Below are 27,008 nucleotides of genomic sequence, written 5' to 3' on the forward strand. Positions count from 1 at the left end.
GGATGACAAGATGCTAATAGCGTCGTCTCTATCAGATACAGGGACACATTCTTTTTGCCTGTTTCGAAGAAGAAATATGTGTAAATCACAAGAAAACGCAGTATAAAAGGGATTGTCTCACTAGAAGAACATGGACTAATGGCCCTAATAGGACGAATGACTGCCATAGTGGGGAAGGTCTTCTGCTCAACTCTACCTTCTATGGATCGGAGTGGAATTAAGAAAGTCTGGCATGTAATACTATATCTCTCCTACTGTGCAGGCAGCAAGAAAAATGCATGACTGGTCACAGATACGCAGATATGGACAGTTATCACCAGCGGTTTCTGAAGCCAAATGCACAATGACCTCTCACCATGGGATGGTGAATGCTGCATTTGATATTATGATATTTAAGCCCTATGTTTGGTGTTGAGCTCCCAGTAATGATCCCATAATCTACTTACTTTTCTGAGACGTTTATGCTGGATTCTTGGGTACAATCTGGAGAAGACTTGGGATTCTCATTAATCCTCATCGTGGTAACGGTGGTACAGAGCTACATACAGAAGCAAGAGATGAAATAATTGTATGTCTACCTTCATAGGTCTTTTTTTATACATATTTCAGATTTATTAACACATACTTACTTTAGAAAGCCTTTCAGAAGATGATGTAAAATTTTTTAAGTGAAGGCTCTCATTGTCCTCACTTGCGTCCTTCTCATCCTCTGAGACCAGATGTTTCTCCATATTAGAATTGCCTGCAAGACATAGGTAATGACGTGTTATTAGAGGTTGTCAGTATAACACAGTCACCATTTACTAATGGGAACCAATTGACACAAAATAAGGAAGACGAGACAAATAAACACAGTCTAGGTGACGTCTCCTTCTACTTACTTATAAATAAGCTGCTGTCCACATCTGACGCAAGCTGAGGAATGTACACCGGCTTTTGACTTAGAAGGGTATCAAAGTCTAAGTCACTAATAAATGGATGACCTTTGATCTCAAAAGCTCCTCCTGGATAAAGGAAAACAAAAGTGGTGTGTTCATTGTCAGAAACAGCTTTAGCAGACATTTGGGAAATAAAATGGAAATCTTAGCATTGAGAACTATAAATGGAGAAGCTGATAGAGAAGTAATGATCCTCATGGACACGAGTGATATGTCCTCGGGGTAACAAGAGAATATTGATATTATTGTATCTGTTACCTGTCCCAAGTCTATCCACAGGATTTGTTCTGAGCAGCTGCATGATGAGGTCCCGAGCATCGGGTGGAGGACTGTAATGACGATCCCAAATCATATTTCCTGTTATATAGAAAATTACAGAACACAAAACCTCTTTACTGGACTGTAAGATAAAGCAAAGGATGTAACTAAACCAAGAGAGCCAGTAAAAGCAATGATCAGATTATTTTACTTACCAGCAACCACATTTCCATAAAACTCAGATAGGGAAGCTCCATCAAATGGTCCAAATCCCAGGAAAAATTCATTTAATATGATGCCCATTGACCACCAGTCAACAGGTCTTCCATAGGCTTTCTTCAGGATGACCTCAGGTGCTTTGTAATAAGGGGAGCCACACTCCTGGAAACCAAGAGAAAATAGAGATGAGATTCAATGAACCTTTTATTATGACAAGTTCTTGACATATAAACAGAATTACAGAAGATAAAATTTCAGTGAAGAAGCTCTACAAAAATGGAGAACGTAGGGAAGACCAAATAGAGTTATGAGATTTGTACAGAACAGGCTAAGTTCCTGTAGGTAATGCTAACCTCCTCATCCTGGAACTCTCTGGAGATGTCCTCTGCTGATGGCTTGTAGATGTTGGTGTTTGGTATCATGACACCAAGTTTTGAAAGTCCAAAGTTGGTAACTTTAATATGTCCTGCAGATGTTATCAGGAGGCTGTGAAAGAGAAGATGATTTTAGCTTCATAGACCGTGAGATAATAAAGGATAACTTTCCCCCTTTGTTATACTACAGGTATGCACTTACTTCTCCGGCTTAAGGTCTCTGTGCACCACACCGTAACTATGCAGGTATTCCACACCAAGGACGGCTTCTGCAAAGTACAAGCGGGCCAACGGGACAGAGAAAGGACCCCTGGTGCTTAGAAGGGTCGCACAGTCTCCACCTAAAGAAGAAAGGAAATATGACCGGTGAGAGGTTTATACAACAGATCACCATGATGGATAAAGAGAAGTGAGCGGAAACATTGGGGCAGGAGACAATATATAAAGATAGAATGTACAGAATATTAGTCTGAGGTCACGTTGAAATTGTCCTCCAAGTAACTAAGGACATAAAGTGATGTCACATCTGGTCTACAGCTGGAGACACTGACGTTCTCAGTGCGGACAGACAGGGAGATCCCACACATCAATGACTTTCTGAGCCTCTAGGTAATAGATAACCTATAGTAAATGCTCTGTGGGGATGTAACGTCCACGTGGACAAGTCTTAATGATATGAGAGGTGACAAGATGTCAGCAGCCATGGGCTGAATATTACACAATGTACGTGTCCTACCTCCTACATACTCCATGACCATACACAGGTGAGATCTGGTAGGGAAGGAGCAGAGCATGGAGACCACAAAGGGACAATCTGTGAAGGTGAGGATGTCTCTCTCGATAAAGGCCCTTTCCATTTTATTAGAAGTAGTCAGGCTCCGCTTGGCCATTTTCTTCATAGCGAAGATCTGTTGTGATTCTTTATGGCGCACTAAGTTGATGTCTCTGCAGAGAAGGAGAATCCATGGTTTATAATGAAGCCTTATTAACAGTCTTTATATAGAAGTCATTACATGACCTTTTGTACTAATGTTTAATAGCAGCAGTCCGGCCATCACTAGCAATCCACAGCTAGAAATCCATGAACTAACACTCCATAGATGGTGGGAGGTCTGCACCACGCCACGTCTGCCCTCACCAGGTCACATTACAGGTGAGAGAATCTGCTGACATTCACCTTGGGCAGATTCGCTATAACCGACCAGTAGATACGATTCAGTAAAAATAAAAATTGGTGAAAATGTAAAGTGCTCCAATTGTGGTAAGGAGATGGATATTAGGCTTTCTCCACAGTCCAAGGCAGAATAAATGGAAGGGCGGGAAGAAGTTAAAATTGAATTACACACATTACACCCACTTGTCCTCGGCCCTCCGCGTCCATCACTGCAGTCCGCCGTCCTCTGTGCCGGTCTTTCGCTGTTCTCCCTTCTGCTGCTGAGGCCGGTGATAGGACTCACATGGTCATGGTGGAGGGTGGGGGTGCAGATGTCATTGGCCTCAGTATCGTGTCACCCCTTACGTGACCATGTGCAGCCAATCACTATTACCAGCTTCAAAATGGGGCCCTGAAAAATCCAAAGATCGGCGTAGAGGACGGTGAAGCTGTGGTGGAGGCGGCAGGAGAAGAACAGATGAGGTCTAGGACCGGGGAGTGTCTTCTATTCTATCATCCCTTTCCTTACAGACTGGTTGGTTACAGATCAGTTCGCTCCGCTGTATATAACTGAGCTGAATAGTGACCTGGAGATGTGGACAGTGATGTGGACTCCGATCGTTTCCCCATGATAACACTGACTGGCAGAGCACAGAGGCAGAAGCATTGTCATAGGGAACCCTGAGAAATGGCGACTATAGGAATAGAAATCTCACCCGAAATCTCCGCTGCTGATCAGTTTGGTGGTTTCATAGTCGCTCATACGCGGCTCTCCTGCCGGGATCAATGATTTCATCAAGTCCTAAAAAAGAATAAGAAATAATACTAAGATCTAGAAGCTGAAAACAATAATACTAAAGCAGAAGCCATAATAGTATAGATAATCCGCGCCACGACCCAGTGAGTATAATGCGCCAACATTTCAAGGACACGTCATAAATACTAACCCCGACAACAAGGAAAGAAGGGGGAGTGATACTCCGGAAGAAAATTGTCACAATTTATATTGACAATACATATAAAATAACAAGAATAGAATAAAAAATCTTACACGTAAGGACAAGATGGAATGAGAACAGAAAAAGTGACACATCCATAATCCTAGTGACGTGGATATGGGGAGTGAATCTGGACCTAGTGTCTAGATCTGCAGCAGAGAAGACAGGGATATTATCACATCTGCTGCCCCCCAGTAAAGTAAGTTATATATCGCTGGAATCAGGGTCTCTGTCCCTACATTATGCTACAGCATAAACCTGGTGACAGATTCCATGTAATATAAATGCTATTCTCTGAGTGTCATCTACACTTAGAACAGAGCCGTCCCATGGTTATATGGGGGATGATGCTGGACGGGTCACACCCCATGATCTGGTGATACACAGACACCCCTATATCTCTGTGATACTTACACCGGCGGATTCTTGGATCTCCTGAATCTTACAGATTCCACTGTCGGGATTCGCCAGCGCTGATGGTGCTAAAATAATGATAAAGTGATGAGGAAATAAAATCTATTAGACGATATCAATCCTACATACATAATACCGCAATATAAGGGAGAAATGACAAGACGTCTGTAAATGGGATTAATCCTCGTTACATGGGGAGTCTAAGTATGAGAACGGACGACGCATCCACAGATACAGGTAATGAAAATGGTGGCGGACCCCCAATCACCACATGAATGAGGAGCCCCCCACCCAGCACATGTGAGTGATGGGAAGAGAGCTGAAGCATAGCAGCCATATGCAAATTATCCTGGAAGTGCACTGGGGGCGTGTCAGTGCACGCGGATTCCTTCTTCCACGCCCCCAGTGCACTTCCATCCTGATTTGCATACGGCTTCTACCTTACATTTCTCCTGACTGGCACATTGGATTTCAGCACACAAATCCTTTTTATTAGGGGGGACGTCCTACACCGTCATCCCACCGCTCCTACATGTAACTTGTGCGGCCAGGTCCCCATTCCATGGAGTAGAGAGTGAATCGGCCGTTCTTCCCTGCACTGTGGAATCTCTGGAGATTCCTGGTAGAAGGTCGTGTGATCGGCTCACCTGTGATCAGATCGCTGCTCAGCTCCGCCTGACTCCTATTAGGGTCAGGGGTATCCGGGGTCACATTCTCCCCATGTTCGTCGTCGCCTTCCGGTGTTTCCTAATAGATATAATATAGATCATTAATATGTGGAAGATTTCACTAAATCCCCAAATACGTCAATCAGGACGACTAAACCAACATTTACAGATGCACCAAGTGTAACTCTGAGAATAGAAGGTGATGGCTCCTTACCGGCAGGGTCGGACTGGCCCACCAGAGAACTTGAGGATTCATCGGTGGGCCCAGGCACTGACACCTGCTGACATATAGGGCCGGCAGCTGCCTAGGGCCACTGCTATGGGGCCCGTGAGTCAGGGGGACCCGCCTGATGCCAGCGGAGCAGCAGCGGATGACAAACTGCTGCGGCTAAAGCCTGTCTCCACTGCTAAAGAGAAATGAATATGCGCTCTTCCCCACACCCCCATGGGCGTGGAGAGCAGTGAATATTCATTTCACTTTAATAGCGGGCAGAGTTAGCCGCACGCTATTGCTAATGCTGCCCACTATCAGGGCTGACAAACCAGGGCCCCTGCTCCCCCCAAGGGGCCCCCAGCCCACGTAGCCGCTATGGGGCCTGTATGTCAGGGGGTCCGGCCCCAGCGCTGCCACCTAGTGGGCACATCACAGATGCCAATACAGATGAAAGCAATAATGGAGCAGAGAGCGTCAGATGACGCTCCCTCTCCCACCATTCCCCTCTGCCTCTGACACAGCAAGTGTGCGATGACGTCACTTCATCACTTAATCACTTACCCGCTGTGTGTCAAGCACACGGCAGTGCAGCTGCTGATACCAGAGCAGAGCCGGGAGCAGCGCGGGGAACGATGGAGAGAGGCGAGAATTGGGTTTGCTATTATATATATATATACAGTGTATATATACTGTATATATATCAGTGAGTGAGTCCTGGTGGCCATAAGACTGTAGGACTGTGGGGCTGAATTATATTCTACGGGGGGCAGCTACATTATTTTCCATTTGGGGCTACTTTATACTCTATGAGGGTTCTACATTATATTCTGTGGGGGGTGCATTACAACCTATGAGGGGTCTGGATTATACCCTATGAGGGGGCTACATTATATTGTATGAGGGGCCTGCATTATTCTATATGAGGGCTGCATTATATTCAATGATGGGGCTGCATTATAACCTATGAGAAGCTACATTATATTCTATGGGGGGCAGCATTATGTTCTGTGAGAGGGGCTACATTATGCTCTATCGGGGGGGCTGCATTGTACCCTATGAGGGGCTACACTATATTCTATTGGGGGTTGCATTATATTCTATGAGAGGGCTACATTATATTCTACTAGCTGAAGAGCACGGCGCTGCCCGGGCATAGTAACTAACTAATTATCCTCCATGCCATAGTCCCTTGCCCATATACCCATCATACAACATCCTCCATCCCATAGTCCCGTGCCCATATACCCATCATACATATCCTCCATCCCATAGTCCCGTGCCCATATACCCATCATACATATCCGCCATCCCATAGTCGAGTGCCCATATACCATCATACAAATCCTCCATCCCATAGTCCCGTGCTCATACACCCATCATACATATCCTCCATCCCATTGTCCAGTGCCCATATACCCATCATACATATCCTCCATCCCATAGTCCAGGGCCCATATACCCATCACACATCCTCCATCCCATAGTCCCGTGCCCATATACCCATCATACATATCCTCCATCCCATAGTCCCGTGCCCATATACCCATCATACACATCCTCCATCCCATAGTCCCGTGCCCATATGCCCATCACACATCCTCCAACCCATAGTCCCATGTCCATATACCCATCATACATATTCTCCATCCCATAGTCCCATGCCCATATACCCATCATACATATCCGCCATCCCATAGTCGAGTGCCCATATACCCATCATGCAAATCCTCCATCCCATAGTCCCATGCCCATATACCCATCATACATATCCTCCATCCCATAGTCCAGTGCCCATATACCCATCACACATCCTCCATCCCATAGTCCCGTGCCCATATACCCATCATACATATCCTCCATCCCATAGTCAAGTGCCCATATACCAATCACACATCCTTCTTCTCATAGACCCATGCCCATATACCCATCATACATTTCCACCATCCCATAGTCCCGTGCCCATATACCCATCATACATATCCTCCATCCCATAGTCCAGTGCCAATATGCCCATCATACATATCCTCCATCCCATAGTCCCATGCCCATATACCCAACACACATCCTCCATCCCATAGTCCCGTGCCCATATACCCGTCATACATATCCTCCATCCCATAGTCCCGTGCCCATATACCCATCACACATCCTCCATCCCATAGTCCCGTGCCCATATACCCATCATACATATCCGCCCTCCCATAGGCCCGTGCCCAAATACCCATCATACATATCCGCCATCCCATAGTCGAGTTGCCCATGTATCCATCACACATATCCTCCATCCCATAGTCCCATGCCCATATACCCAACACACATCCTCCATCTCATAGTCCTGTGCCCATATACCCGTCATACATATCCTCCATCCCATAGTCCCGTGCCCATATACCCATCACACATCCTCCATCCCATAGTCCCGTGCCCATATACCCATCATACATCCTCCATCCCATAGTCCCGTGCCCATATACCCATCATACATATCCGCCATCTCATAGGCCCGTGCCCATATACCCATCATACATATCCTCCATCCCATAGTCGAGTGCCCATATACCCATCACACATCCTCCATCCCATAGTCCCGTGCCCATATACCCATCATACATCCTCCATCCCATAGTCCCGTGCCCATATACCCATCATACATATCCGCCATCTCATAGGCCCGTGCCCATATACCCATCATACATATCCTCCATCCCATAGTCGAGTGCCCATATACCCATCATACATATCCTCCATCCCATAGTCCCATGCTCATATGCCCATCACACATCCTCCATCCCATAGTCCCATGCTCATATACCCATCACACATCCTCCATCCCATAGTCCCATGCCCATATACATATCCTCCATTCCATAGTCCGGTGCCCATATACCCATCATACATCCTCCATCCCATAGTCCCATGCCCATATACCCATCATACATATCCTCCATCCCATAGTCCCGTGCCCATATATCCATCACACATCCTCCATCCCTTAGTCCCATGGCCCATATACACATCACACGTCCTCCATCCCATAGTCCCGTGCCCATATACATATCCTCCATCCCATAGTCCCATGCCCATATACCCATCATACATATTTTCCATCCCATAGTCCCATGCCCATATACCCATCATACGTATCCGCCATCCCATAGTCAAGTGCCCATATACCCATCACACATCCTCCATCCCATAGTCCCATGCCCATATACATATCCTCCATCCCATAATTCAGTGCCCATATGCCCATCACACATCCTCAATCCCATAGTCCCGTGCCCATATACCCATCATACATATCCTCCATCCCATAGTCAACCATTATGACACCATAATGAGGGGCGGGGCAGGATACACACACAGTTTTTCCCCAGTATGTAGATAGGGGCAAAATTGTTTGGTGAATTGGAACGCGCGGGGTTAAAATTTCACCTCACAACATAGCTTAGGATGCTCTCGGGGTCCAGACGTGTGACTGTGCCAAATTTTGTGGCTGTAGCTGCGACGGTGCGGATGCCAATCCCGGACACACACACACACACACACACACATACATACATACACACACATACATACATACACACACACATACATACACACACACATACACACACACATACATACATACACACATACACACACACATACACACACACACACTTGAGCTTTATATATTAGAGTGGGGGCTACATTATATTCTATGAGGGGGCTGCATTATACTATATGAGGCTGCACTATATTCTATGAGGGGGCTGCATTATACTATATGAGGCTGCACTATATTCTATGAGGGGGCTGCATTATACTATATGAGGGCTGCACTATATTCTATGAAGGGCTACCCCAACCCCTGCTACATAATTAGGACGTGTACTACCTTATATTATACCCTGATATTAGCCTATTTTACCGCACAATTGGTGGTCTTGTATTGATTTCTATGTAGCTACATATAGTAGTGGGCCCCAAAAATGATTTTTTCTGGTGGGCCCAAGGTGCTCCAGTCCGACACTACTTACCGGGCGTTGCGACGAGCGGTCCGGAACTTCTAGTGCACACAGGATTTTTTCAGCCAGTTCTTTAATAAAAGCCAAATCTCCATATTGAAATCTTTTTTCAGCCTATAAAGAAGAAAAGAAACAAAAAAGAAAAATGTGAGCTGAGAGGCGGCCATTGTACGTGTCACCTGCTCCTCCCGGCAGAGACACCGACTCCATCCAGTATTTGGGGACTCGTCGTGCTTTATATTGGAGGAACGAAGAAGCTTCTCTCCCACCATTATTATCCAGGATTAGAGAGGAGTTTTGTGCGGAGCGTCCGCCATTTACCTGCTGCAGTAATGTCCGGATGTTGTGACAGAAATCCGTCAGATACTCTGACGTTAGTTGATGTTGTCGGTTTTTGGTCAGGCAATCCTTTACTAGCTGCACCACCAGCCGGTGAGTGAAGCAGAGGACGCCATCGGGGGGTAGAAGCACAATGTTGGGGTGATGGAAGATAAGAACCTCCAATAGTGCTTGTACCTGAAAATCGCTCAGACGTAATCCAGCCATAGTGAAAGATTGCAAATGCTCCCAGTCACTATAGAACCATAAATGGCGCCGGTGACCCTGCGTCCATTCTATAAGTAGGGACTGACCTGTGAGGTCATAATGGGCGAGAATCACCAGTGATGTCATAATGGCCGAGAATCACCAGTGATGTCATAATGGCCGAGAATCACCAGTGATGTCATAATGGCCGAGAATCACCAGTGATGTCATAATGGCCGAGAATCACCAGTGATGTCATAATGGCCGAGAATCACCAGTGATGTCATCACGGAATCTTGTGATGGAATCTTCCCGCATCAGCTCTGCACAAATAGATGCTGCCTGGCAATATTTGTCTCATGCTGAATAGACGCTTTGCTGTGTTTTTTCCTGCGCTTTTTGTCATTCACTTGAATGGGAGAAATATGCTGCAAAACTCCTGAGAGACTTGACAAACCGCTGCTTTTAAAAAAAACCGCTGAGATATCATAAATCCCAATCTCTAGGCTGCGGCGTCTCAAGGATACTTTTCTGGCATGCCGAAATGTTCGGTCAGCACTCGAGCATGCTGAGCTAACAACTTATCCGAGCGTGCTCGCTCATCACTAATCCTCAGTCATAGGAAAGGAAATACTGGATATATTTATTAGTAATAAATCATTAGCAATCAGAACATCGTTAACATTAATCTTTGTGTCTTTGGAAAGTTCCATCCGTTACTTAAATTGTGAAATGCCCCTCTCTTCTGTCCCCATGTAGGCACAATGTATGAAGTAAATGAGAGAGAGAGCAGGAAATATATATATATATATACAGTATATATGGACACTATTTGTAACAAATTGCTTTCATTTCTATATATATACTGTAGGTGCTTCTCACACAATTAGAAGATCATCAGAAAGTTACTGACATTACAGAGACATTACACACAGAGTGATCTATGTCACGGGTTTATTTCTGGTAATGTTGATGATTATGGCTTACAGCCAATGAAAACCCAAAAGTCATTATCTCAGTAAATTAGAATACTTTATAACACCAGCATGAAATATGATTGTAAAATCCGGAATGTTGTCCTCCTGAAATGTCTGTTCAGTAAATGCACTCAATACATGGTCGGGGCTCCTTGTGCATCCGTTACTGCATCAATGCGGCGTGGCTGGTAGGCGATCAGCCTGTGGCACTGCTGAGGGGTTATGGAAGCCCAGGTCGCTTTGATAGCAGCCTTCAGGTCATCTGCATTGTGGGGTCTGGTGTCCCTCATCTTCCTCATTGCTGATCACCATCTAGGTTGATTTCTCAAAATTTTGTGGAACTTCACAAATGGCGTCAGTCACCCACACCCACTCGTGGCTTCTTATGTGAGAAGACTGAGCAGAATACCAACAGGTATGGTGTAGCTGGTATTCAGCTACTACCCTCTGCTGCTCACAAAGCCTTGCCAACATATACAGTGGCGTTGCAGCACATGGTCACGTCGCACACCAGTTGTTGAGCTGGCACTTCAGAGGGGTTGCATTTTGGGAACTATAATGTGCCAATGGGGCACTTTTATCCCAATTATAAATTGGAGAAGCAGGTCCGTAGACTGACTGCCGCTCTATTTATTCTGTATTGGGCTGCCAGAAAAGTAATTGCAACGCTTACCAGCCCCTTACGGCCTGATTAGAGCAGGGGGTCAACATGTGTAGAGGGTAAAATCACCTTCTATTGATCGGTGAAGGTCCCAGTGCTTAGACCCCACTGATCAATAAAGTGATCACCTTTCACATAGATAGTGGAGAACTTCTTATTCTCTGGACAACCCCTGTAACTTTTCTATCTTACCCACCCTGTCTCCGTTCTGTCTGTGAAGGTACCATTTTATATTTCCACATAGCTTCTTCCCTAGTATGTATGTTTGTGATTTTTTTTAGATCTCTTCCATTTTAATTAAAGGGTTTTCTGTACAAATTAGAAAAAGAACCTGTGTTAAAATTGACCAAGCGTTCACTATCCAGTAGTGTGAATGTATAACACTAAACCCCTTGGTGACGTCTTTATACTGACCTGCGATATAAGGGAATAGCGCACCTGTATCTCTGACTCTGCTGCCTTCCCCTGGCTTCACTGTCCTCTCTTGTACTCCATGTCAGGTTTTGAAAGCTGGCTTGTGTGGCTCAATAAGGTTATCTGTTTAGGACTATTTGAAGCCCACTACGATACACACCTGTGTCTTAGGATGGAGACTCTGGAGTCCTATATTTGGTGTGCTCCACTTTCTGTGCATAATGTGTTTCAACTGGCTGCCATCCCTGCTGAGTTCCACTTCATCTGTCCTACTGCTCCTGAGACTCCAGATTGTCCTTGTCCTCATGGTTCTATGTTATTATTATTATTATTATTTATATAGCGCCACTAATTCCATGGTGTTGTACATGAGATGGGGGGTTACATACAAAGTTATAGATATCGTTTACAGTAAACAAATTTGTAGTGACAGGCTGGCACAGAGGGGAGGGGACCCTGTCCTTGCGGACTTACACTCTACGGGATAGTGGGGAAGAGACAGAAGGTCGGGGGTGCAGCAGCTCTGGGGGTGGTGAGGCTGTTGTGTGAGGAACGAATAAGTGTGGAGGAAAGTGGAAGGTCTTGGAAGGATCGAAGATTATGTGAGGGAAGATATTGGGAGATTAGTTCAGAGATATAGTGAGGGGAGAGATTGTGGATGGCTTTTTAGGTCAGTGTTAGTAGTTTGAACTGGTTTCGTTTGGGAATTGGGAGCCAGTGGAGAAATTTGCAGAGGAGAGAAACAGGGGAGTAGCGAGGAGACAGGTGGATTAGTCGGGCAACAGAGTTGAGGACAGACTGGTGTGGTACAAGAGAGTTGTCGGGGAGGCCACAGTTGAGGGTCTTGCAGTAATCAAGGCGGGAGATGGTGAGGACATGCACAAGAGTTTTAGTAGATTGAGGGTTGAGGAAGGGACTGATTATGGAAATATTTTTGAGTTGGAGGTGGCAAGAGTTTGGACGTGTGGTTTGAAGGACAGGGCAGAGTTGAGAGTTACTCCGAGGCAGCATATTTCAGGAGTGGGAGAGAGTGTGATGCCGTTTACCATAATAGATAGATCGAGTAGGGAAGATACGTGAGATGGAGGAAAGATGATGAGTTTGGTTTTGTCTACATTGAGTTTTAGGAAGCGAGAGGTGAAGAAGGAGGATATGACTGATAGACACTCCAGAATTCGGGACAGCAGAGAGGTGACATCTGGGACAGAGAGGTAGATCTGATTGTCATCAGCATACAGGTGTGCTGGAAGCCATGGGACTTTATGAGTTGTCCTAGGCCAAGGGTATAGATGGAAAAAAGTAGGGGCCCCTGGACAGAGCTTTGAGGGATTCCAACAGTGAGAGGGCGGGATGAGGAGGTAGTGTGGGAGTGGGAAATGATAAATGTGTTCTTGGAAAGGTAAGAGGCGATCCAGGACAGGGCAAGGTCTTTGATGCCAAGAGATGAAAGAATCTGTAGCAATATGTGAGTAAGTCATTAGTAATTTTCATCAGGGCAGTTTCTGTGGAGTGGTGGGGGTGGAAGCCAGATAGGAGGTTGTCAAGGATAGAGTTAGATGAGAGGTGGGAGGAAAGCTGAGCATGGCCATGCTGCTCAAGGAGTTTGGAAGCAAACGGGAGCAGTGATATGGGGCGAAGGCTGGGCATAGCAGTTGGATCAAGGTTAGTTTTTTTGAGGATGGGATGGTTGAGGAAGATAGCGATAGGTTGAAGAGATGGGTTAGGGCTGGAATGAGTGTGTTAGTGAGGCAGCTGGGAGGGGATGGGGTCAAGTGCACAGGTGGTGAGTAAGCTCTCCTTTAGTGATATTGGAGAGGGAGGTTATTAGGGAAGGGCAGAGGTCTGGTATATGGAGTGTTTGAGATGGTGGAAGAGTAAAGTTTTGCCTTGTTTGGTCAATCTTATTTTTGAAGTAGGTGGCAAAGTCCTCGGCAGAGAAGTGGGGAGTTGGAGGTGTCAGTGGTGGGCGGAGGAGAGATTTGAATGTGCTGAACAGTAGTTTTGGGTTGTAGGATAATGAAGATACAAGGTTTGTGAAGTAGGTCTGTTTAGCAGAGGTGAGGGCTAATTTGAAGGCAAGTGTAGCTTGTGTGAAAGCAGTGAAGTCGTCTGGCAGGCATGTTTTCATCCAATGTTGCTCCGCGACTAGTGTTGAGCTTTCCGATACCGCAAGTATCGGGTATCGGCCGATATTAGCTGTATCGGAATTCCAATACTGACTTCCGATACTTTTTTCATATCGGATACCGGAATCAGAAGTTCCCATAATGCTATCAGCCCGCTCGCTTTGATTCAGCCAATGGGATTCCTCAGAAGTGTGGGCACATCCTGTTAGGCATGTAGGCATGTTAACTATTGGCATGGCTGTGATTGGCTGCTGAAATGATGTCATGATGCACTATAAAAGCCACTGCCGCCGCCTTTTCTGGTCACTCTGCTGTGAATTCAGTTAGAGACAGGCTGCTGTTGAAGACTGTGAGGGACAGTTCGAAATAGCGATCATCACAACAATATTATGCTTTACCCAGGCTACATAAACCACCACTGTAGCTTTCTTTTGCCTAGCAGCAGTGTTCACAGCTGTCTGCAAGGGCTGTGTGAGTGCAGCTCACGCTGTGGAGTGGGTCCTGCAGCCACGTCTGGTTGTAGGCCGCCCAGCGTGCCTCACTGCTGCCTCATACATATTTTTCTATTTGAGCTGCTTATTTTAAAAAAATTCTATCTAGTGTGCTTCCATCCGTATCCTTATACGTTGGTTGCAAACACTAGTAGTAGACAGCGGAGCCTTTCTGCAGCCTGTCAGTGCTAGTGCCCACTTAGCTGCACTGTTTACGGCTGTCTGTGAGGTCTCTGACTGTGTGTGAGTGCAGCTCACTCTGTGTAGTGTGTTCTGCAGCTACGTCTGGTTGTAGGCTGCTCAGCGTGTCACTGCCTCACACATTTTTCTTTTATTGCAGCTCATTTTTTCTCCTATTAGTGTGCATCCATCCGTATCCATATACGGTGGTTGCAAACACTCTAGGAGTACACAGCGGAGCCTTTCTGCAGCCTGTCAGTGCTAGTGCCCACTTAGCTGCACTGTTTACGGCTGTCTGAGAGGTCTCTGACTGTGTGTGAGTGCAGCTCACGCTGAGTAGTGTGTCCTGCAGCTACGTCTGGTTGTAGGCCGCTCAGCGTGCGTCACTGCCTCACACATGTATTTCTTTAATTGCAGCACCTTTTTTCTTCTCCTATTAGTGTGCATCCATCCATATCCATCTACATTGGTTGGTTGCAAACACTATATAGGAGTAGATAGATTAGCCTTTTTTCTGGCTTGTGCCCTTCAGCTGCAGCCAGATTAGAATTACCCAATTTTTTTGGAGCCTCATCTTTTGCATTGTAGGTTACCTGCCTGCATTGTAATAGCTCCAGAAAGTTGGTGATACTCTGACTTTCAAATCTTTGGTCACATCCTTTTAGTTTTTTTTCCCCAAAAAAAACCAACATAGTTCACCAAACACTACATTTGAAAGTTGTGTAGGCCACATTAGCTCCCATTGAAGTGTAGTCGACACACACACTTCATAAAATTAGTGTTTCTTATACCTGTAACCAGCTGTTCAGGAATAAGCACACTAAGGCCCCCTTTGAACTTTTCTGCCTATCTTTCTCAGTCTAGCAAGATGAAGAAGGCAGGGAGTAAGGCACGTGGCCGTGGGCGTGGAGTTTCAGCAGGGAGAGGACGTGGGGATTCTGCAGGGAGAGGACGTGGGGATTCTGCAGGGAAAGGACATGGGGATTCTGTGCCTGCTGTTGGCACCAGTGAGTCAGCATCCCCCAGTTTTAGCAGGCAACAGTCCTTTATGCGCAGCTTTGTAGGACCTCACCGTACCCCACTGCTGCGGAAGGAACAATTTGAAGCCGTTGTCGGATGGATGGCAGCTAACGCATCGACTTCAATTACTTCCACATCCTCTCAGGGCCAGAGCACCGAAGAGCAACCATCTGTCTCTTCACCACCTGCCAAAGTGCCCAGGCAGTCAGAGACCCCTGGACAGCAGCCATCACAGTCTCTACTTCTGTTCTCGGAATCTGTTGGTTTGGAAAGAGGGGGCCAGCCAAGCAGCATTCCAGAATGTGAAGAAGAGGGAGTATGCAGTGATGCGAAACTTCTTTGTCCCTCTGAATCTGAAGAGGCGGGTGGTCCAGTGCCTATGGTCAGCACACCTCAGTACGCATCAGATGATGACGAGACTCAGTTACCACTTTCTGGTGCGTACGGTGCTGGCGAGACAACCCAGGAGAAGCAGGTGTTTGAAGAGGGGAGTGTAGATGATGAGGTCCTTGACCCATCATGGCATGAGGAACAGAAAGGTGGTGGGAGCAGCTCTGAGGAAGAGATTCCCCGAACGGCCAAAACCGGAGGGAGAAGGAGGGGGCAGATTTGGTTGCCTGTAGCCTCCACTTCGGCACCCGTTAGGAGCATTCCACTTTCAAAAGGCAAAAAGGGTGCTCCCAAGACTTGCAGTGCGTGGTCCTTTTTTGACACAGTTGCAGATGACATTTGCTTTGTCAAATGCAAGCTGTGTCATCAGAGAATCAAAAGAGGGAAAAATGTCAGCAACCTCAATACCACTAATATGTGGAAACATGTGCGGACCAAGCACGAGCTGGAGTTACACAGACACACTGAAGACGTAGGCCAACGTACAGCACTACCTACCACCTCTTCAGCTCGTGTTGGGGCCTCTTCCTCCAGCTCACACACAGCTGGTTCGGTTTCCTCACAGGATCGCCAAGGAAGAACCTCTGGCACTGTTGTCCGGAGACCCTGTGACATTCCACCCACAGCACCACGTTCCCAGTCATCCTCACACTCCCAGGCCACTCGGCAGCCATCGGTAGCACAGGCATGGGAGAAAAGGCGGCCATACTCGGCAAACCATCCCCGAGCACAGGCTCTGAATGCTGGCATTGCCAAACTACTGGCCCTTGAAATGCTGTCATTCAGGCTAGAAGGTGCAGGTCTGTAAGAACGGAACATGTCCTCGACTTATCCTTACAGAGCGACACACAGATAGCTTCACTGTGGCCGTGATAACAGCCGTTACACGGTACTCTGAGAGGAGCGTGCTCGTACACCGCTGTCCGGTGAGAGAGGAGCGTGCACGTACATGGCTGTCCGGTGTACGTAAAATTGTCAAGCTCCGTGTTTTTTAAGTATACGGACTGATACACGCTGTCTCTCTATAGTTTTGAATGTGATCAAACAGCAAATATATTTAACTGTTTGAAAGCTAGACAAAACTAGAAGGTGCAGGTCTGTAAGAATGGAACAGGTCCACGACTTATCCTTACAGAGTCACACACAGATAGCTTCACTGTGGCCGTGATAACAGCCATTACACGGTACTGAGAGAGGAGCGTGCTCGTACACCGCTGTCCGGTGTCCGTAAAATTGTCAAGCTCCATGTTTTTTTATGTATACTGACTGATACACGCTGTCTCTCTATAGTTTTGAATGTGATCAAACAGCAAATATACTTAACTGTTTGAAAACCAGACAAAACTAGAAGGTGGAGGTCTGTAAGAACGGAACATGTCCTCGACTTATCCTTACAGAGTCACACACAGATAGCTTCACTGTGGCTGTGATAACAGCCATTACACGGTACTGTGTGAGGAGTGTGCACCGCTGTATGGTGTGAAAAAATGCACGCTCAGTACCTCACCAGGACAAAAAAAAAAATTGGGATTGCTTTTAAAAAAGCAGTTGCAGAGCAGTGGGTAAACAGCAATGCAGCCGTCAGGAAGCCTTAGAAGGCAGCCTAACAACCAACACCACTGATCCAGCAAAATATAGCCTCCACTTGCACTGCACACACAGAGACTGGTGTGTTGTACAGGCAAAATCGCTAGCAGCAGAAGCAGTTTTTGGTGTCTTCTTCCCTGCCTAACGCTCTCCCTACAAAATCATCAGCAGCAGCAGCTCTCCCTATTCTGAGATCAGCAGGAGTAACATGGCGGTCGGCGTGCATGCCCTTTTATACCCCCTGTGACACCCACCAAAGCAAGCCAATCACTTGCATGCACTTCTGACAGATGGTGGTGACCGCTGCCTATGTCATCATGTTGCCCACAGTGTCCGTGGATCCTGATTTGCTGAAAAAGAGCGCAAAACAAACTTTTGAAACTCGACTTTGGCGCTTAAGTCGCCGACCTCGTGGCCGACCTCATCCTAGGGTCGGGTTTCGTTTCATGAAACCCGACTTTGCCAAGAGGGGGAAGAGGGTGCTGCTTCCAATAGCTCAGATGAGGAGGAGGAGCATCCACAGCAGACATCGACATCGCAACAGCTGTTATCTGGCAGGCCCGGAGTACTTCAAAGGCAGGTTCCAAAAATCAACAGAGTTGCTGGACAGCTTGTCCAGACGGTCAAAATAGCACAGCGTGCTAGGCCGCAAAATGTCTTCCAAAGTAGGAATAGTGCAGTGTGGCACTTTTTTGAACAAAATCCTCATAATCAGGCCAAGGTTATCTGTAAGAAGTGCGCAAAGACCTTTAGCCAAGGGAAAAATCTGAAAAATTTGAATACCAGCTGCATGCTTAGACATTTAACCAGCATGCACTTGCAAGCGTGGACACAACACCAAACCTCAAGTACCACATGTGCAACTGATCACAAAGAAGGTAGTCAGCAACGTTACATTGTTTCTCCCACTGAAAGCCCACTGGTTAGCACAGCAGCAAATGTTGAGGTGTCGTTGCAAGGCCAAAGCAGTCAGGGAATCCCACTGTTATATCAACGAAAGACTGAATCTAGGCCATCAGAAAGAACACCAACTCCATCACCATCATCAACCCTCTCTCAGTCCGCCCTGTCCACCGCTAGTTCCACCATATGCAGCTCTCAAGTCCAGCTCACCCTCCCAGAGACTATGAGTAGGTCAAGAAAGTACTCAGTCTCTCATCCGCGTACACTGGGTTTGAACGCCCACATTGACAAACTAATCTCGTTAGAGATGATGCCCTCATCGGTTGGTGGAAAGCGCAGCTATCCGCGAACTCATGGCTTATGCAGTACCACGCTATGACCTACCCAGTCGCCACTTCTTCTCTCCAAAGCCATCCCAGCCTTCCACCATCATGTGAAAGACCGCATTGTCCATGCACTCAAGCAGTCAGTGAGTGGAAAGGTGCACCTCACAACTGATGCATGGTCCAGTCGGCATGGCTAGGGCCGTTACGTGTCCATCACTGCGCACTGGGTTAATGTGGTGGATGCAGGGCCCACAGGGGACAGCGGTGGTGGGACAGTGCTGCCTAGCCCACGATATAGGAAACAGTTGGCTGTAGGTGTTCGACCCTCCTCCTCCAGAAGCGAAAGCTCGTCCACAGAGCGCAGTCGTACGAGCACTCCATCTGCAGCTGCCACTGTTGCACACGAGGTGTCCCCCTATCGAGCAGCTAGTGGAAAGCGTCAGCAGGCTGTGTTGCAGATGATGTGTTTGGGCGACAGACACACCGTGGAGGTGCTGGCCGAGTACTTTCAGCGACAAACTGAGTCATGGCTGGGCAGTATACATCGTGAGGCAGGCAAGGTAGTTAGTGATAACGGCCGAAATTTTGTGGCAGCCATAGCCCTTTCAAAACTCAGCCACATACCTTGCTTGGCTCACACCTTGAACCTGGTGGTTCAGTGCTTCCTCAACAATTATCCGGAGTTAACAGCCCTGCTCCAGAAGGTGCGAAGACTGTGCGCGCACATCCACTGGTCGCCTGTACACTCCATTCATATGCAGAAGCTGCAGCGATTGCTCCACCTTCCCAACCACCGTCTCATTATCGACATTGCAACAAGGTGGAACTCCACCCTGCACATGGTGGAGCGGCTGTGCGAGCAGAGGCAGGCCATAATGCATTTGTGGGAGGATACACGGCCAAGCACTTTGAGAGCAGACATGGAGTTGACAGGTGTGCAGTGGTCGAAGCTGAAAGACCTCTGTAAAGTCCTTCAGTGTTTTGAGGAATGCACACGGCTGGTAAGCACAGACGACGCCATTCTAAGCATGAGCATCCCACTTATGCGTCTGCTCATGCAAACTTTGACGCACCTTAAGGAGCAGGCGTCTGCAGCCAATGCTGACGAGGAGGAAGAGGAGGAGGGAATCCTTGATGACATTCAGCCATTTTCTGCTCAGGGACCTCTCCTGGACGAGGTGGAGGAAGAAGAGGAGGAGGAGGATGATGATGGGGATGATTATTTAGGGGAGGAGGATGCATCTCGTGGGGCAAGTGAAAATGTTGGCGTGGCAAGGTCTGGTACAGGGTTTGTGCGTGACTGGAGGGATGTGGATTTGCCAGAAAGTGCTCCTCCAACCAGGACTCGCAGTGCATTATTGACACCGGGAACATTGGCCCACATGTCAGATTATGCCTTGCAGATCCTAAAAAGGGACCCCTGCATTGCCAAATTGATGAACGATGACGACTACTGGTTGTCCAGAATCCTGGATCCACGCTATAAAGGCAAATTACAAAACATCATGCCACAGGAGAACCTTGACCTAACATTGGCTAATAAACAAGCAATTCTGGTAAACCGGTTGGTTGAGGCATTCCCAGCACACAACAGCGGTGATGGTTCTCACACGAGCCATACGGGCCGGGGGCAGCTTGGCAGAGGTGTTCGTGGTGCACACAGCAGAAGTGGCGTTGGAGACAGGGGTTTTATGACAATGTTGTGGACTGATTTTTCAAGTACCGCTCACACAACTGGTAATACTGCATCGATGGAAAGTGACAGGAGACAGCAGTTGTCAACTACGGTTAAAAACTACTTTTCCTCCCATATCGATGTTCTCCCGCACAGGTCATTCCCCTTTGACTATTGGGCCGCTAAACTGGACACCTGGCCTGAATTGTCACAATATGCCTTACAGGAGCTCGCTTGCCCAGCTGCAAGTGTGCTATCGGAAAGAGTCTTCAGTGGATCTGGATCAATCCTGACAGAAAAAAGGACCCGTCTGTCAACCCAAAATGTGGATGATCTAACCTTCATTAAAGTGAACCATGCATGGGTTTCCAAGGATTTTGTCCCACCTTCCCTTGATGACACATAGGTTGCCAGAAAAATGGCTTGCTTTGGTCCTCCTCCTATTCCGCGAACTCGCCCTATTTCGCCTTTTGCAGCAGCTGAATGTCCCACATCAACATATGCCACTTTGTAAACTGCCCTAACTGGGCTGCCCCCCCCATGGCCGGGGTCACCACCTAGCGCACGAAACCGTGCGAGTGCCGTTGCCCTGGACAGGTGGGTAGGCCGACTCTTGGGCGCGGGCACTGGCACAGGGTCCCTCATAGTGCAATCAAGTGTCTCTGACGGTGGTGGTGCACACCCGCCGTCAGACACACCGCCGTACTATGAGGGGCCCAGTGCCAGTACCGACGCCCACGAGTATGCCCCCCTTGCTTGGGCAGGGCCCCAGCATTTGCAATGTTTACCTCTCCCTGCTCCTCCGCTGTGTAGTCTGGGCTGTCAAATCCTTCACTGGGAGTGCCACTACAAATTGATTGAACTGAAAGATGATGGTTAAGATGTAGCTATGCCCTGTCCTGCTGGCCGGGCTCTAGCTCCAGATGATCAATGGCTTCCATTTCTTATGGACGTCGACTCACAATGACATGCAGTGGTGGTTTATCATCAGCTTTCACAGTTTTCCTACTCACAAACGTGTGACATTCCGGCGCACATTTTAAAATGTGCCCTCTCATGCCAATCAAATATAATCGCCTACGGCCTGTGGCTTCTGTCTTTTGCACTCCAAAGTTACGTGACAGATCATGATAGCCAGTGAGCACCATGTTTACATCGCTCCCTGTGATAAAAATTGGATTGAGATGAGTAACAGTGATGGAATCAATGGAAGTGCGATACAGCAAGACTTTATTCACAAAAAAATGTTTTCACTGTCTCAACACACAAATTAATTGAGGGTCAGCATCGCCTATGAGAATTGTGACGGAAGTTTTTCCCGTGAACAGTAATTCCTAGATTTCTGCAATCACTAGCCTTTATGTCAGTAATTGTATGCATCTCATTTCCTATTGCGGAGAGGCTGGACTGTATTACTGAGACAGAAATATATATGAAGATTTAAAAATAACACCAAAAGTATATAGTTGTGTATGCCTCAAATGCATTTCCTTTTTTCCACTTTTTAGATTGCTGTGTAATCCATACTGAGAACACGGAGATTTTACATGTTTAAACTATGCTATATATACCTGCTATCCAGTGATAAAGTACCCTTTCTCAACTTTGTACAATCTGGTCAAATCCATACTGGGCCTGAGACCGTCTGAGCCTGCCTCCTGATCTATAGACATAGGTTTTTAATGTGTAAACTAGGCTACATATATACGTGTTATCCGGTGAAACTGTACCCTTTATCAACTTTCTACAATGTTGTTGAATCCATACTGGGCCTGAGAACGGCTGCCGAGCTGTTAAGCAAGCTACAGCACCTGTGGTTTGGACCCGTAATTTTTTCAGGAATGACGGTTAGGCCTAACTCCGGAATTGCGGTTGACCTGAAGTTACTGGGAAATCATCGTTCGCGGGGAATAATCTGAATCCCAGATCCCCATCACTAACGGAGTTCAGCAGGTTATCTGCACCTGTAAGCGACAAAAGCTGGTCCTTTCAGTGCAGCGTGCATGCAGCCTTGGACATGTACGGGAATGCTAGACCTGTTATTGCTCGATCTCACGTGCCAGAGCCTCGCTTATCCCTCTAGTAAGCTTGACGCGTACTGCGGGGGCATGCCGGAGTCTCGGTTGTTAACGGAATAAAGCTGAGAAATCACTAGCACAACTACAAACACACATACCACACCACACACAGAATCGACAAAGCTTTCAAAGAGTGCATCTTTTCTTTAGGTGGCATGGTTGTGGTTTCCCGGGTGGAGTCCAATTAAGCCACAGGCTCCACTCCTGGTTGTGCCCTTTTGGACATTTCTTTAAGGTTCAGCTTTGCAATCATACTGCCCCCAGAAACCAAAAACTTTGCCTTCATGGACGCTGTTTGGAGGTTCGTGGGAATAACGCCGCCCGATCAGCAGTCGGCATATGAGTCGCCCTCCCAGGGCTGTGGGGTACTCGGTACCGGGCCGGTGTCAGTGGGATGTGTCACAGCAGTGGTGAACCGGACGGTGGCCCTGGACGCCCATGTAAATAGCGTGGTATAATGGTAAAGAGTTTATATAGATAGTTTGACGCCACCTGTGGTGTTCGGCAACATAGATGTTAGGCCGACGCTGCATGCAGATCCTCTGGGACTGATGGTGTTGTGTAGCAAAGATGGTGAAGCTCCCCACAGGTGGAGCTGGATCCCCAGGGAAGTGTAGATGTCGTGATGGGGGAAAGGCACAGGCAGTGTAGGTGCTGGTACCCAGATGTAGCGGTGCTGGAATAACTGTAGGACACCAGAGCGTGCAGTTCCAAAGCTTTGCTCACTGTCTGCAGGTTACACAGATGCCTGTCTCCGTGCTGTGTCCTCCGAGTCAGGACCTCAGCCAACCTCCGGGACCAAAATGGAAAGATCCCTTCCAACACTCCGCCAACATGTACCTTCCTGAACGTCTCCTTTCTAGCGCTTGTGGGGGAAGCACTCACAGGACCGTGGTTCACTGAAGACTCCTGTCTAACAGATGTTCCTCAGACTTTACTTGTATGGCAGACAGCTGTAGCCTTTTCCTTCTGACTCCCACACGTCGATGCTGGGGCCTCCGAGCCTTAGTTGGGTACAGAGCATTTACAGCTGCTACTTCCCCCGGTTTCTGCTGCAGGAACGTCAGTGTCCCTACAAACTCGGAGACCTGAATCCGGACCATGCGCTCCAGCTAGGAGTGAGCCTTAACTCTGCTCTTCCTCCAGCTCCCCTTCTCACATCCACACACTTCCCCTTCCCTGCACGGAGTGCCCTAACTTACCTCCTCCCGACCACAGAGAGCAGCTCCTCAGCAGTCAGGTTCAGAGGTTTCCCTGCTAGCCTGGAGTGGGAAATGTGTTGTGTGTTGGTTTCACTGCTAGAGAGATCCTTCGTTGCTCCCAAGCTTGACAACACACTCCCTAGGAGGAAGGTAATGCCACAGTGTCGACCGTACTCTTGGGGACGCCACAAGTGCACTGAGGCCCAGCCACTGCTGGATGATGCTGCTGGTACCTTGACCCAGACCAGTACATTCCTCTCGCACTCTACACTGCCAGAATCTGACCCAGAGGAAACTCAGGTTCCCCTTCCCACATTCTATACCACCTTACACGGTGACAAAGAGGAAGGTGCAGATGAAAGTGCAGGTTCCTTGAGCAGGTGGGGGGGCATACTCATGGGCGATGGCACTGGCACAGGGCACCGCATAGTACGCAAAAGTGTCTCTGCCGGTGGGAGGGCCTAAATAGCCAAGTGCAGTGAGAAGGAAGACGGGGACGACAAGGAGTTCAGAGTAGTGCAGGGATTCCCTAGCAAGGAGACTTATGTAATTGTTTTCAATGTTGGGACAGCAATTTTTGGGGAGCACTATACTCTGGTGAATGATATATGGGGCCCACCATACACTGGAGCATTCCAAAAGTGGACATCAGACACTGGAGCAGCATTTACAGGGCCCATTATACACTAGAGCAGTAGAAATGGGGCCCATTATATATGGAGCATTATTTGGGCCCATAAGACAGTGGAGCGTCATCCATTGGGACCAACATATACTGTAGCATTATGTGGAGCTCATCATATACGGTTTGAAACATTATATGGGATCAATGATTCCATATGGAGAAATATATGGGCCTCATTACACTGTATAGCGCACTAAGCGCTGACCATAATACTGTATGGAGTTATATACTCTCCGTTTTTGGAGGTATTGGAGAATTTAAAATGGATATCAGTCATGAGATGTAAGAAGTGAAGTATTTTTCATTGTACTATACTGCTATTTCTCTGCCGTATCGGAGCATCATGAGTTGTGGTATGTGTTAAAGGGGCGCTCTTTGGCCCTGGGCCCACAAAAACCTGGAGCCAGCCCTACCCCCCCACAACTGTAGCCAAATAACCCCCATTTTTCAGTGCGTAACTAGTATTATGAAGTAAATTAAGGTTGACAAGCTTAAGTAATAAGAATTGATGCTTTTGGCTTTCAAATAGCCACTGAAGGTATGTTTCCTGTCCTCCTCTCACTGCCGACTTTAATTCCCCATTGACTTACATTGGGTTTCGTGTTTCGGTCGGACCCCCGACTTTTCCCTATAGTCGGCCGATTTTGCTCAACCCGACTTTTGGAAAAGTCGGGTTTCATGAAACGAAACTCGACCCTAAAAAAACAAAAGTCACTCAACTCTAACAGACACTAACAGACTCACTATGTATTACACCAGAATTTAAAAAGTAGAAAAAGGGAAAGGTAGTCGAAGCGTACAACAGAATACCGTGTTATGGTACTTTTAAATCTTCATATATATTTCAATCTCAGTAAGCCAGTCCAGACTCTCCGCTACTGGAAAGTACATGGATAAAAGTACAGACGGAAAGTCAAGTGCAGAAATTTGGGAATTACTCATCGTGGGAAAACCTCCCGGTAGATGTTGCAGAGGTGATGCAGACCCTCAATTACTGTGTCTGTGGAGACAGCAAAAAAGGTTCTTTGTGAAGAAAGGATTGCTTTAACGCATTAGCGTGGATAACATCACCGTTACTCGTCTCCATCAAATTGTGATCACAGGGAGAGATGTAGACATGATCCTCACTGCCTATCATGATGTGTCTGGTCACTTTGGAGTGCAAATGACAGAAGCCACAGGTTGTAGGCGATTCTATTGGATTGGCATGAGAGGAGACATTGAAAAATGGTGGCAGGAATGTCACACGTCTGTGACTATCACAACTGTGAAAGGTGATCATAAAGCACCACTGCATCCACTTGTAAGTTGACGTCCATAACAAATGTTAGCCATTGATCATCTGAAGGTAGAGGCCAGCAGGACAGGCCATAGCTACATCTTAACCATCCTCGATCAATGTCCCAAATTTCTAGTGGCCATCCCTGTGAAGGATTTAACTGCCCAGACTACACAGCGGTGGAGCATGGAGAGGTAAGTATTGCAACTTGCAAGTGCTGTGGCCATGACCAAGCAGGGGGGACACTCATGGTCGACGGTACTTGCACAGGGCCCCTCATAGTACACTGGTGTGTCTGACGGCGAGTGGGCCCCCCCACCGTCAGAGACACTGTATTGTACTATGAGGGGCCCTGTGCCAGTGCCGTCGGCCATCAGTGGGCCCATCCACCTCTTCAGAGCAACGGCACTTGCCCGGGTGCGCCAGGTGTTGACCCCAGCCCTTGGGGGGGGGTAGCCCTCTTAGGGAGGCTTAAAAAATGGCATATGTTGATGTGTTGGCTGGACATTCAGCTGCTGCAAAGGGCAGAATTGGGCAAGTCAGAGGAAGAGGAGGAAAAAACCGAGGCACTTTTCTGGCAACCTATGTGTCATCAGGGGAAGGTGGGACAAAATCCTTTAAAACCCATGTATGGTTCATTTTAATGAAGGTTAGATCATCAACATTTTGGGTCGACAGACGGATCCTTTTTTATGTCAGGATTGATTCAGCAGCACTGAAGACTCTTTCAGATAACACACTAGCAGCAGGGCAAGCGAGCTCCTGTAAGGCATATTGTGAAAATTCAGGCCAGGTGTCCAGTTTAGAGGCCCAATAGTCAAAGAGGAATGACCTGTGAGGGAGAACATCGATATGGGAGGAGAAGTAGTTTGTAACCATAGTTGACAACTGCTGCCTCCTGTCTCTTTTAATCGATGCAGTATTAGCAGTCGTGTGAGCGGTACTTGAGAAATCATTCCACAACATGGTCATTCAACCCCTTTCTTCAACGTCACTTCGGCTGTGTGCACCACGAACACCTCTTCCATTGTGCCCACTACAGCTCGTGGGAGAACCAGCACCGCTGCTGTGTGCTTGGTAAGCCTCAAACAAACAGTTTACCAGAGTTGCTTGTTTGTTAGCCAATATTATCTCTAGGTTCTTCTGTGGCATGATGTTGTGTAATTTGCCTTTGTAGCATGGATCGAGGATGCTGGCCAGCCAGTAGTCATCATCCCTCATCATTTTGGCAATGCGGGGGTCC

Source organism: Dendrobates tinctorius, unplaced genomic scaffold (genome assembly GCF_039654945.1).
Source record: "Dendrobates tinctorius isolate UK_male_01 unplaced genomic scaffold, ASM3965494v1 ptg000332l, whole genome shotgun sequence".
Lineage (NCBI taxonomy): Eukaryota > Metazoa > Chordata > Amphibia > Anura > Dendrobatidae > Dendrobates > Dendrobates tinctorius.